Consider the following 12,034-nt stretch of genomic DNA (forward strand, 5'->3'; position numbering starts at 1 on the left):
TGCTCGTCTGCTGTGAGCTGCTGCCTTAGGGACATTCAGAGAAAGCAACTTCAGTACTGCTGCCCTCCCCTGGATCACAGAACCATGGAATTATCAGATGGTTTGGCTTGGAAGGGACCTTAAAGATGACCTCATTCTAACCCTCCTGCCATGGGCAGGGACACCTTCCACTATCCCAGGTTGCTCTAACCTGGCCTTGAACACTTCCAGGGATCCTGGGGCAGCCACAGCTGCTCTGGCACCCTGTGCCAGGGCCTCAGCACCCTCACAGGGAAGAATTCCTTCCTAATATCCCATGTAAACCTACTGACTTGCAGCTTAAGGCCACTGGGATTTTTATTAGGATTTTTCTGGGAGGGAAAGACAGGAGACACCTTTGATTCATGTAGGTGCAAAGGAATCTCACGTGCAGTGGAATGGCCAGGCTGGGTGGGGGCCTGGGCAAGCTGGTCCAGTGGAAGATGTCCCTGCCCATGGCAGGGCTTGGAGATGATCTTTAAGGTCCTTTCAACACAAACCACTTGTGATCCTATGTGTGCCACAAAGCCAGGGCTAAGAGGGGAGCACTTCATCCCTTCACCCCTGACTCATCCATGCCTGGACTTGCTGCATCAAACCAAATCAAAGGACAGAGCTGCAAGCCTAAATCATCTTGGTTCTCACTTTCCTGTGATTATCATTGTCACTGTTAATTTATTTTACAGCAGAGCCCAGGGGCACCAGTCATGGATCAGCCCTGGCTGAGGAGAGTTCCTGCCACAGAACAAAGGGATGGCTCCTGCCCCGTGTGGGTGCAACAGGCAAATTCCAGGGGCTTCTGCAAAACAAAGAGGCAGCATGAGGCACCCAGAGATGGGAAACCCTGCTCTCAGGGGCTGGGGAGGTGTGGGAAATAGTAAAGGTAAGATGATTTAATAGTAAATGCAAGATGATTTAATAGTAAAGGTAAGATGATTTAATAGTAAATGTAAGATGATTTAATAGTAAATGCAAGATGATTTAATAGTAAAGGTAAGATGATGGTGAGGAGGGAGAGGCTCTTTATTTTTAAGAGAGAATCTGTTTAGTTTTAATGGCACGATTTTCTTAATCTGGGACGTCTAACACTGATGGCTGAACAGTCTAAGAAGGGTTCTAAAACAAATCTTTTCCTTTAAGGGGCACCGTTTTTGTTACATCAGGCAGGTGAACGCTGCCTGGGCTGAACACCCTCCATCAGCAGCATCCTGCCAGCTGAGATACTTCAGTCATTACAACTTTAAACGGGACTGGCGGTGCTTGCCCGCAGCAATGGCATGTGCTCGCTGCGGGCAGGCAGCTGTGGCTGTGCAGGTGTAGCTGCCTGCCAGCCCTGCTCGGGCTTTTCCGCGTCCCGAGCCTGCAGGCAGCTCTGCGGGTCACCCGCCCGGAGGCGGGGAGCGCTAATGCCCTTTGTTCCCCCGGTAAATTCCATTTCCCCCCCTTTGTGCCGGGCCCCGGTCAGTGCAGCGCTGCAGCCGGGCCGGAGGCCGGCACAAAGCGCTTCGGGGGAGGCTGGCAAATTGCAATGCTTCGCTCGTGAATGGGCACGGCACCAGCGATGGGCTGAGCCATGCACCTGGTGCCGGTAATTACGGGCTCGAAACGGGGGGAAAGGGCTGAAGGCAAGCCAGAGGCCGGGTGATTGTTGTGGATGGCAAAGGAAGGGCTTTTCCCGCTGGAAGAACAAATGGACCTCTCGGGAGGCTGCTGGTGACGGAATGATTAATCTTTTCTCTTTTCCTCCCCCTTCTTTCCTTGACTTTTGGGGGGTTTTGTTCATCCTCTGCTACCTCCCCCTTTTGTTTGCATTCCCAGAGCAGCAACTGGAGGTAGGAAACCCTACAGTGGCTTATTCCAGCTGAGACTGAATTTCAAATAACCTGTGCCTTAGTTTTCACCAAGACCCCTTTGATCTGCAAACTGACTGAATGACTGAAGAATTTGCTTCACCAGCCACCCAAGCTGGATTTCTTGGACCTGCAGCAGTTGTGTGGCACTAAATTAATGCTCTATGGGATGGTGGTAATTTCTGCTTGCCAGAGATGTGCAGTGCTGCTGAGCTCTCTTTTGGCAATTCTTTGTACTTTCTGCCACTGCAGGAATCAAATGAGCTCGTGTGGGTGAAATATGAAGCAGAGAATCATCTTTAACTGGGAGAATAACACTGTGCTGTTCCCTTTGAGAAGGAGAAGAGGGTGGGATTTCTAGGGGTCTCTGCATAAACACTAGAGCTTGGAAATGTGCGTGCAAACAAATGTTCATCCAAGTTTAGTCTCTTGTCCCCACACAGGTGGGAAGAATCATGGAATCAGGGAATGGTTTGGGTTGGAGGAACCTTAAAGATGTACTGGCACAGGTTGCCAGGGAAGCTGTGGCTGCCCCGTCCCTAGGAGGGTTCCAGGCCAGATTAGGTGGGGCCTGGTCTGGTGGAAGGTGTCCCTGTCCATGGCAGGGGAGGTGGAACAAGATGATGGAATCATCCACAGCTTCTCTGGGCAACCTGTGCCAGGGCCTCACCACCCTCACAGGGGAGAATTTTTCCCTAATATCCCATCTAACACTGTCTTCTGTCAGTTTGAAGCCATTCCCCCTTGTCCTGCCCCTCCAGGCCTTTGTAAACAGCCCCTCTCCAGCTCTCCTGGAGCCAGTTTAGGCACTGGGAGGGGCTTTAAGGTCTCCCTGGAACCTTTTCTTCTCCAGGCTGAACAGCCCCAGCTCTCTCAGCCTGTCTCCTTAGCAGAGGGCTCCAGCCCTTGGATCACCTTTGTGGCCTGCCTAAACAATCACAGAATCACAGAATAATGAGGTTGGAAGAGACCTCTAAGATCATCAAGTCCAACCTATGCCTTAACACCTCAACTAGACTATAGCACCAAGTGCCATGTCCAGTCTTTTTTTAAACACATCCAGAGATGGTGATTCTACCACCTCCCTGGGAAGACAATTCCAGTACTTTATTATTCTTTCAGTGAATTTTTTTTTCTTAATATCCAACCTGTACCTCCCCTGACGTAGCTTGAGACTGTGTCCTCTTGTTCTGTCAGTGCTGCCTGGTGGAAGAGACCGACCCCCAGCTGTCTACAGCCTCCCTTCAGGGAATTGTAGAGAGCAATGAGGTCACCTCTGAGCCTCCTCTTCTCCAGGCTAAACAACCCCAGCTCCTTCAAACGTTCCTCATAGGGCTTGTGTTCCAAACCCCTCACCAGCCCTGTTGCCCTCCTCTGGACATGCTCAAGCATCTCAATGTCCTTCCTAAACTGAGGGGCCCAGAACTGGACACAGCACTCAAGATGTGTCTTACCAGCACCGAGTACAGGGGAAGAATGACCTCCCTACAGCAGGTCAGTGATGTCCCTGTACTCACTGTTCTCCAGTCCTGGGACTTGTGCTGCAGTGAGCGACGCCTCTTCTTCCCAAATGTTGTTTTCAGTCATACCAGTTCAATAATAGATGTATTAAAAGAGAAGCTGTTGATCCTTGGGTAACAATCCTGCATCTCCAGAGGAGACCATGAAGAGCTGTTTGCTCTTAGTTTGCTTCCATGCTACTTCCAGACACAATGATCCAGGGAAAGGCACCCTGAGGCCAAACACACAAAGCCTGGGTTGGTTTCCCAGTGCTGGAAGAGTGCAAGGGCTGGCAAAAAAGTCTCCCTGCATGGATCTTGGGGAAATCTGCTGGGTGCTGCTGGCTTTTCAAGGTGGATTTTTTTGACCCTGAAATGAACATGATGGAACAGGCCTTGTGGAAATAAGACTAACGATGGGAGGTAACCCAGCCCTTTAGGAGGGATTATTTATAATTCCTTAAACCAGAGAAAGGTTAACTCTGAAACAAACCCCTTAATTTTTTATCTTGTCTTCTTTTCTTCATGTGCCTCATTTTTCAAATTTTATTATAAACCACCAGAATAACAATAGTCAGTGTATATTTTACCACTGTGTGTGATGTTTCTTTTTTTTTTTCTACCTCTTTATCTATTATAGCTCTTCCCTCCCCCTTCCCCCTTCCCCTCTCCCCCCATAATCACCATAACTCGAGGGGAAAGAGTCAGGATTCTGGCAGAACCTGTTTCTGACTGAACAAGTGAAATCCTGCCCCCACTGACACCAGGGGCACATTCAGTTTGCCTTTGTCGAGGCCAGAGTTTCAACTCTTATTTTTGTTGATCATTTTGGAGAGGCCATCAGGGAAGAAAAGAGGAAAAGAAGAATTCGATTAACAGGGACCTCTTGCCCCAGAGCAGGCGTAAGAGCACACACAGGCTGAGGACTGGAGTTAAACGTGGGAGAGCAGCTAAACATCAGCCACCCGTGGATGCTTTTTTTTTTTTTTTCATTGTGACACATCTAACTCCACAACGCTTATTAAAAAAAAAAAAAAAAAAAAAAAAAAGAGCTCTTTCAAAGGCAAAATAAACCCCCTTTAAACGCATTTCATTGCTTTCCACGTTTAAAAAAGTCTGGGAGAGCAGAGGGGCTGGGGGAAGGCTGGCCATTCCCCCGCTCTGATGTTATTTAGCTCTTGTCATGCTCTGTTTCTTCTCGTGGCCATTACGAGCCACTAATGCGGCACCACAGCGCCGGGCAGGGCTCTCCCTGGGGCTGGGGATCTCATGTCAGGAGGGTACGATCCAATTCACATTCAGATGGATACATTAAATCTTTTTACTCCGTGCCTTGTCAGTGGAAGCCGATCTCTGTGCACGGAGAACGCCCCAGCCCACAAACAGCAGTTTTGTGTGCTCGTTGATACAGAATGGATTGTCACTAAACCTTTCAGGCATTGTTGTCAAGGTCAATAATACTGATCTGTTTTAGCACAACAGGGGGGTGGGAAGGGGAGTTCTGTCAAGATATGACCTTTAAAAGACCTCGTCTTCGGAGAATCAAAATTAAAAAAAAAAAAAATAAATTGGGGGAGGATGTTATTTTGGTACCTTTGGGCTTATCTGAGCTGGGAGTAATTATCCATGTGAGCAAGAGAGCAGCTTGAGAAATTGCATGATCCATCCAATGAGGCCACCAGGGCACGAATTTGGTGAGTTCACCTAAGGATGTTTAAGCTTCATTTTTCCAGTGGTCATTTTTAGCAACATTCATAGAATCATGGAGTAATTGAGGTTGGAAAAGAGCTTTAAAATTATCGAGTCCAACTGTTAACACAGCACCACCGTGTTCACCACAAAACCATGTCCCCAAGTGCCACATCCACACATTTTTTGAGCCCTTCCAGGGATGGTGATCCTACCACAGTCCTGAGAAGCCTGTTCCAATGCCCAACTTCCTTTTCAGTCATGAATTTTTTCCTAATATGTATTTCAAACCTCCCCTGGTGCAAGTTGAGGCCTCTTCCATCCCTCCTGCCCCTGGTTACCTTTCCCTTAGTAGGATACAGAGGTGGCACATCCAGCTGCCCTCACCCTTCCCTCCTGCCCCAGGTTACCCTACATCTTAAACCATGGTTTTAAACCAACCAGCTGGTCTTCACAGCAAGGGCTGTGCCTGCTCTGCACAGCCCCTGAGTCTCCAGTGGTGACACGAAGCATTTGTTGGGGTCACACACATGTCTACAAATTGGACAAAGTCTTCAGCCACAGAGGAGGCAAAGCAGAGGCAAGGCCAGGAGTTGGACTTTGGTGATCCTTGTGGGTCCCTTCCAATTCAGGATATTCTGATTCTGTGACTCTAATAGATATGGATCAGATCAAGACTTTCTTTAGGCACACACTCTCATCACTGCTTTTCCTCCCTTTATCAGAATGATAACTGGGGATGGGTTACATGTCTTAAATCACTTGGCAGCGAATCACTGGTTAACTCACACATCCAGCACCTGCCAACATTACCAGCAAAAAGATGTGACACGCAAAATGACCAGGCTGGTTACCCTTACCTGGGGAGAGCTGTAGGTAAGAGGAAAACAAGTGTGTAGAACAAGCAGATTTTCCAGCCAGCATAAATAAGTCGTTGCCTACTTTGCTCCAGGGAGCTAATTTTTCATGTGCCACCAACACTGGCTTTTTCACTTGACTTGATCTGTATTGTGGCATATGCACAAGCCCTTCTCCCTTCCTCTGCGTTACATTTATTTTAGGCCAGTATAAATACATCTCTGGAAATCTGCAGAGAGTCTAAAGGTGCTTTGTGCATTGTTTGAAAAAGATGGGTTTGTGTAGTGTGCTCAGAGCCTCCGTCCTGCAGCCTGCAAGCAGAAATCCCTGATCTGGGATTTAGTGTTTACTTCAACAGCAGCCCACCCCATTTGCCTTGGCTGCTCTCTTCCAGTCTCATCCTCAGCAGCAGCAGTGGCAAACACAGGTCTCATGAGTGACCAGACAGAGGATTAAAGCCACTGTTCCCAGAAGTTCATTTTCAAGAAGATTCCCAGAGAGACAGCACATAACACTTTTGACTGACTTTAAATGTGAGCAGTGCTGGGGCTTCAGAGCTGCTGGCAGGATCCACCTAGCAGGAGATGGAAGTTTCTTTCACCATGCCAGAGTTACTGGGAGCAGCTCTGTCTGTGTCTCATCTGCACACAGAGTTTTTTAACAGTTCCCCTGTTCTGGCTGCCCCAAGGCCTCCACCAAATGTCAGGTGGGGGATGACTGAGCATGGAACTCCCTCAGAGTGTGAAACTTTAACTGTGCAAAAAGGGAGTTTTAGCCATTATTTTATCTGGAAGTTATCAATTTCCTGCCAGTTGTAGCAGACATCAGGGATGGCAACAATTTGATTCCTGCTCAGGTGACAGGAGCTATGGGAGACTAAAGCCAGTGAGGACCTTCCCTGTTGCATGAGAAGCAAAGTCCTACTTTGTCAGAGTCCTCTGGAGTGGAGAATTCCTTCCCACTTCCTCATCTCATGGTATAATTGGGAGACACTGAGTATGTAGGGCTCTGTCTACTGAGAAATTTGTCTTTTTGCACAGTTAGGCAGTACAGAATGTTTCCAGCAAGAAACTGGCTCAGAAATCCTTGTGCCACCCCTGAATCTGAGGCTGAATTGAATTTCCATCTCAAGTCCTTTGCTCTTGGTCACTTAAATATCTGAAAAAGCTGGACTCAGACTCATTGCTACTTTACAGCTCTTCACCTCGGCCTTATCCCAGCAACAAAATCCCTGATCCAGGATTGCCCCATGCAAGGTTCAATTCTGGGCTGTCCTGTGAAATTCCTCTGTCTTACCTTTTGGAGCAGGGCAATGACAGAATTCAATTGGAAAGTGTTTCTTGAGTCACTGAGCTGAACTTTCCACCATGGGGACCCAAGCCCTGTAATCCCTTTGACAGACAAAGGCAGACACAAGGAGTGCAATGGCTTTTAGTCTCGTCGGATTATCTCCTGGAGTATAAATGCACAGACATATAAATGGATGACTCAGTCAGAGCAGTGAGTAAGCACAAGATAGCAGCATTTCCATAGCTTGGGGAAGTCCAGACTGTGTGTGCTGTTTGGTGTCAGCTGAGATGAAAAATGGTGGGTTTAGCTAAAATACATCTGCACAGGAACATGGCTTTTCATAAAGCAGGCAAGCACAGGCAGTGCTGCCTAACAGAAATATTCCATCAAGCCTGTGCATTATACTTTCAAAAGAGGGACCATATGTACAATTATATGATAAAGTTTAACAGAATCTGTGAGCTCTGCCAGTGTCCTGAACCATGAAAGCTGCAGATATTTATAAATGTCAGCAAGATCTCCAGTGAAACCGTCACATTGGTATTTACTTAGGGACTTCATTACTATTTATTAATGTATAAGATCATAGATTTGAAAGTATAAATAGATGGAGGAATTTTCTGTGGACAGCAAAAGCATGATTTGGAATATATGTGTCTGGGAGGCAAGTGGGATATCTGATGCATAGGAAACATTAAACAAAGGCTTTTTCTTGGAAATCTTTTTATATGCTCTAGGTCAGTTTATATTTCCACCATCACAAGCAGGGCCCAAGCACAGGCAAGGAGGAATTACATAACTTCTGTTTATATTTCCGTTATTTCCGTTGATGCATTTAGAACAGCTTGATAAATTAATCATGACTCATGGTCCAATTCACAAAAGTTTGTCGGCCAGTTTGTATTCCTGCGTTTACAGAACCTCAAATGTGATGCACTTAAACTTGGGGCACTCAGCAAGTCCTCGTGGGGCAAGGGATGAATGTCCTCTCTGTGTTGAACTAACCTGTGCCCTAAAACACCTGCTCACAGAGGGCTATGAACCAGGAATTCAGTGGCAAGAAAGGAATTACCTTAGCTTTATGCAAAATGAAAGATTTGCCTTTTTAGGCAAGCTTCTTCCTCACTGCTGTCTCCTTCCTGCCCCATATTTGCTAAAAGAACCCAGGGTGATGGTCGTGTCACTGAGAGAATTACACTCCAGATCTAGTCATGCTTGAATGCATCTGGGTGTGTGGTTGGGGTTTTTGAACAGGGAGATATCTTCTGCAAATTTTCTTACATCAAAAGAAAAATTCCAGTAGCATTGACCTCAGATCCAAAATTATCCTTGCCTCTTTTTTCCTCTGCTACTCATTACTCACAAGTTCCTAAAGGGATGCTCTCTTGCTCTCCTGGAATTTCCACCTTAGCCACTGGTGTGCATCAGTCCTTCTGATGATCTGTCCCCAGAAGTAAATAAGGTTCAGCTTCAAAAAGTGCAAAAGAACTTGTCATTTTTCTCTCCAGGTTTCCAGCTGCTTTAGCTCCTTCAGATTATCTCGCTGACCTCGCTGTCAATTCTCATGAATTCTCCAGGGCCCCACGAGCAGCAGCAGCAGCAGCAGCAGCAGCAGCAGCAGCAGCAGCAGCAGCAGCCTGTGACATTGCAGCCCAGTGTCACCGCTGCCCCTGCCCCCACGCCAGCCCCTGCCTGCCTTCCCATCCCACCATTCCCACTGCAGAAGGCTCCTGGAGCAGCAGGAGCCTGGGAGAAGCTGGGCACTGCCCCACCACGGGCTCTGGGGCTGGTTTAGCTTCACATCCCATGGCATGGCATCCTGTGGTGGATGGTGTTGGCTCGTAACCATCTGCACCTCTCAAAAGGGGCAGAAAAGCTGCACACAGAGCTCTTCTTAGCTGGCCATGGTCAGCAGGTTTCAGCAACCTGTTCATCAGCACTGATCTTCTCAAGACAAAAGTTACCCATTTGCAGTCACCAGAGACAACCCTCAGCCATTAAATTAGAATCACAGACTCAAGGGGTTTGGGGTGGAAAGGACTATAAACATCATCTTGTTCCAACCCTCCACTATCCCAGGCTGCTCCAAGTCCCATCCAACCTGGCCTTGAAGGCTCCCAGGAAGGGAGCAGCCACAACTTCTGTGGACAGCCCAGTGGAAGGTGTCCCTGCCCTTGTCAGGGCTTGGAATGAGATGATCTTTAAGGTTCCTTCCAACCCAAACCGTTCTATCATTGTGTGACACACAGCTCAGAGCACGAGAGCTCAGCAGCCTCCCCAGGTAAAAGAGGGAGAAAGATTTCGCTTCAAAATGTCTTGGTCAAGATGAATATCTAATGAGTAAACAAATAATCACTGGTTGAAATATTTCAGAAAATTGTAAATCTTATTGATGCAGTTAAGCTCTTCATAAAAGCCGTTTTGCCATTAGTAATATTAAACATTTTTATTTCTATGAGAATTTTTCATTTTAAGATTCCTTAATTTGAAGGAAAATTGCATCAAGGAACTTTGAGGAAAACAAAGGCTTCCCATTTCAAGTTAAACACAAGATTAAATTAAAACCACAAATGACATTTGCATCTTAATGAAACCCTGGCTTTTTATGAATGCAGGCTGCAATCTGAGTGGACAGAAGGGATGGGAAGAGCATCAGGCCCTAATTCTCCTCTGGTCCAAGGCCAGCAGTGCAGGGGCTGAGCAGGAAAAGCTCCATCAGCTTCCCACAGGACAGACACCTACAGCCCCTGGCCCACTGGTGGTGCAGCCAACCATGATTTAAGAAGGTGAAGGGTGGAGGGAGGTGTTTGGGACAGGGGTTCTGCAGCAGCAGAAGGAAGAATGGATTCTCTCATCTGGATGTGAAAGGAGAGGCTGGATTGCAAAGGGTGTTTGGAGAACAAAGCTCTGCAGAGGCCAGGGGAGCAGCAGAGTGTAATCATTTAATGATTTAATCATTATTATCATCACACCCATCTCGGGCTGTTCTGACTCAGCTGGAACACGAGTGCTCTCCAGGGCCTGTGTGCAGCACAGGTTATGGTGCTCTGCAGCCATTAGCATGCACAGTTATTAATGTTAGCTCTTTTCCATTATGAATGGGTAATAAAGCATGTTTATTGCTCTAACAACTGCAAACCCAAGTGTGAGCTCTTTCCTGAGATCACTAGTGCTGCCTACAAGTGACAAGTGACTTTGTGCTGACCTTGGGATTAGGACAAGCATTTCACTGCCAAAGATGCATCCAAGAAGTAAATGATGGGAATGCTGCTGCAAAGCTTGCTCTGAGCTGTCAGGTTTCCACCGAGACAAAGTTTCTATGCACTCTTTTTAAATTTTTAAGAACAAAATAAATGGAAAAATACTGTAATGTGGGCATGTTGGCTTGTCTCAAATTGTATTGAGTGCAAATATCTTAAATATGGAGTTGTAAATAGGGTCATGGCACACAGCAAGGAGGCTGTGGAGTGTTTAACATGCTACTTTATTCAAATCAGCAAGTCCCATTAGAGTGCATTACCATAATGTCTTCTGTCAGAGCCTTCCCTCCTTGCTTTGGCTCAGACACTCAGCTGCTGTTGGCAGGAGGTATTAAGGACTCTCTCTCAGTTAAAGGTACCATCAGCATCAATTATTTCCATTTCAGCTGTGCTGGGGTGGGACTCAGGCACTGCTCACTGCAGTTCAGGCCCTGATGGCTCTGAAACCCAGACCATAAGAGCTGAAATACAAACCAGTCACCTCTCCCAGGTGTTGCCACAGCAGTCCTGAACCATGAAAGATCATTTTGCCTGTAGGTGTTGTGTTTAACCACAAGCAGAGGAAATGCATCACCTGACAAAGATGCTTTTGTGGCAGATTATAATCAAGGGCTTTGGCATGGGGACATGAGAACCAGGAGGCAAAATGGAGAAAGATCAAATATGACCTTCACCTGAACTGAATTTATGTTTCCAACCAAAAGCAGACAGATTTTGTTTTAGTGATTAATGCTTGGGGGCATTTTTATATTTTTTTTTCCATGAATAAACAACTGGAAACATCTTAAAAGGCCTGAATTTTGGGAGGAATGGTCATAGAAAGCCATGTCCCTGTGTTGTCCTATCAGCTCAGAAAGCTCCAACTGCTGCAGAGAACCTTTTATCAGAAGGGTATTACAACAAATATAAGTATCTCCAAACATACAAACCTAAAGCAAAAATCATCCCAGGTTTTCCCCAACTTTGAACAAATTAATGATTGTGGTTGCTTAAGTAACAGCTTCTCAAAATAAAATCCTGATGCTTCTATTTGAAGTGGTTTCAATATCAGCTTTCACTGTCAAGCTGATTATTACTAAATGAGGCAGAAATGCATTATTTATGCATAAGAATAACGAAATGTAACACCAAATTTGCAATAATCTCAGAAATTCTCAGCCACTAGGGTGCTGCCCCTTCCCAAATGTGTGTGCTGTTCTACCACAGCCACAAACTGGAAGACCAGGTTTAGACAAACTGAGTGGCAATCAGTGGAAATCAGTCATGTTGCACCTGTAGCAGGTGTGAGCAGATTTAATTATCTCGTGCACCTTTGAAATTCAAGTGAAATTGTAAATCCTATAGTCATATGCTTCCTTCCTATTTGGAACATACAGTACCCTACTGATTAAACAGCAGGGATTGAAGAATGGACCTGTTGGAGCAAATCCAGAGGCCATGGAGATGCACAGAGGGCTGGAGCTGCTCTGCAGACAGGCTGAGAGCTGGGGGTGCTCAGCCTGGGGAAGAGAAGGCTCTGGGGAGACCTTAGAGCCCCTTCCAGCACTTAAAGGGGCTCCAGGAGAGCTGG

This window comes from Vidua chalybeata, chromosome 6 (genome assembly GCF_026979565.1).
Source record: "Vidua chalybeata isolate OUT-0048 chromosome 6, bVidCha1 merged haplotype, whole genome shotgun sequence".
In the NCBI taxonomy this organism is placed as follows: domain Eukaryota; kingdom Metazoa; phylum Chordata; class Aves; order Passeriformes; family Viduidae; genus Vidua; species Vidua chalybeata.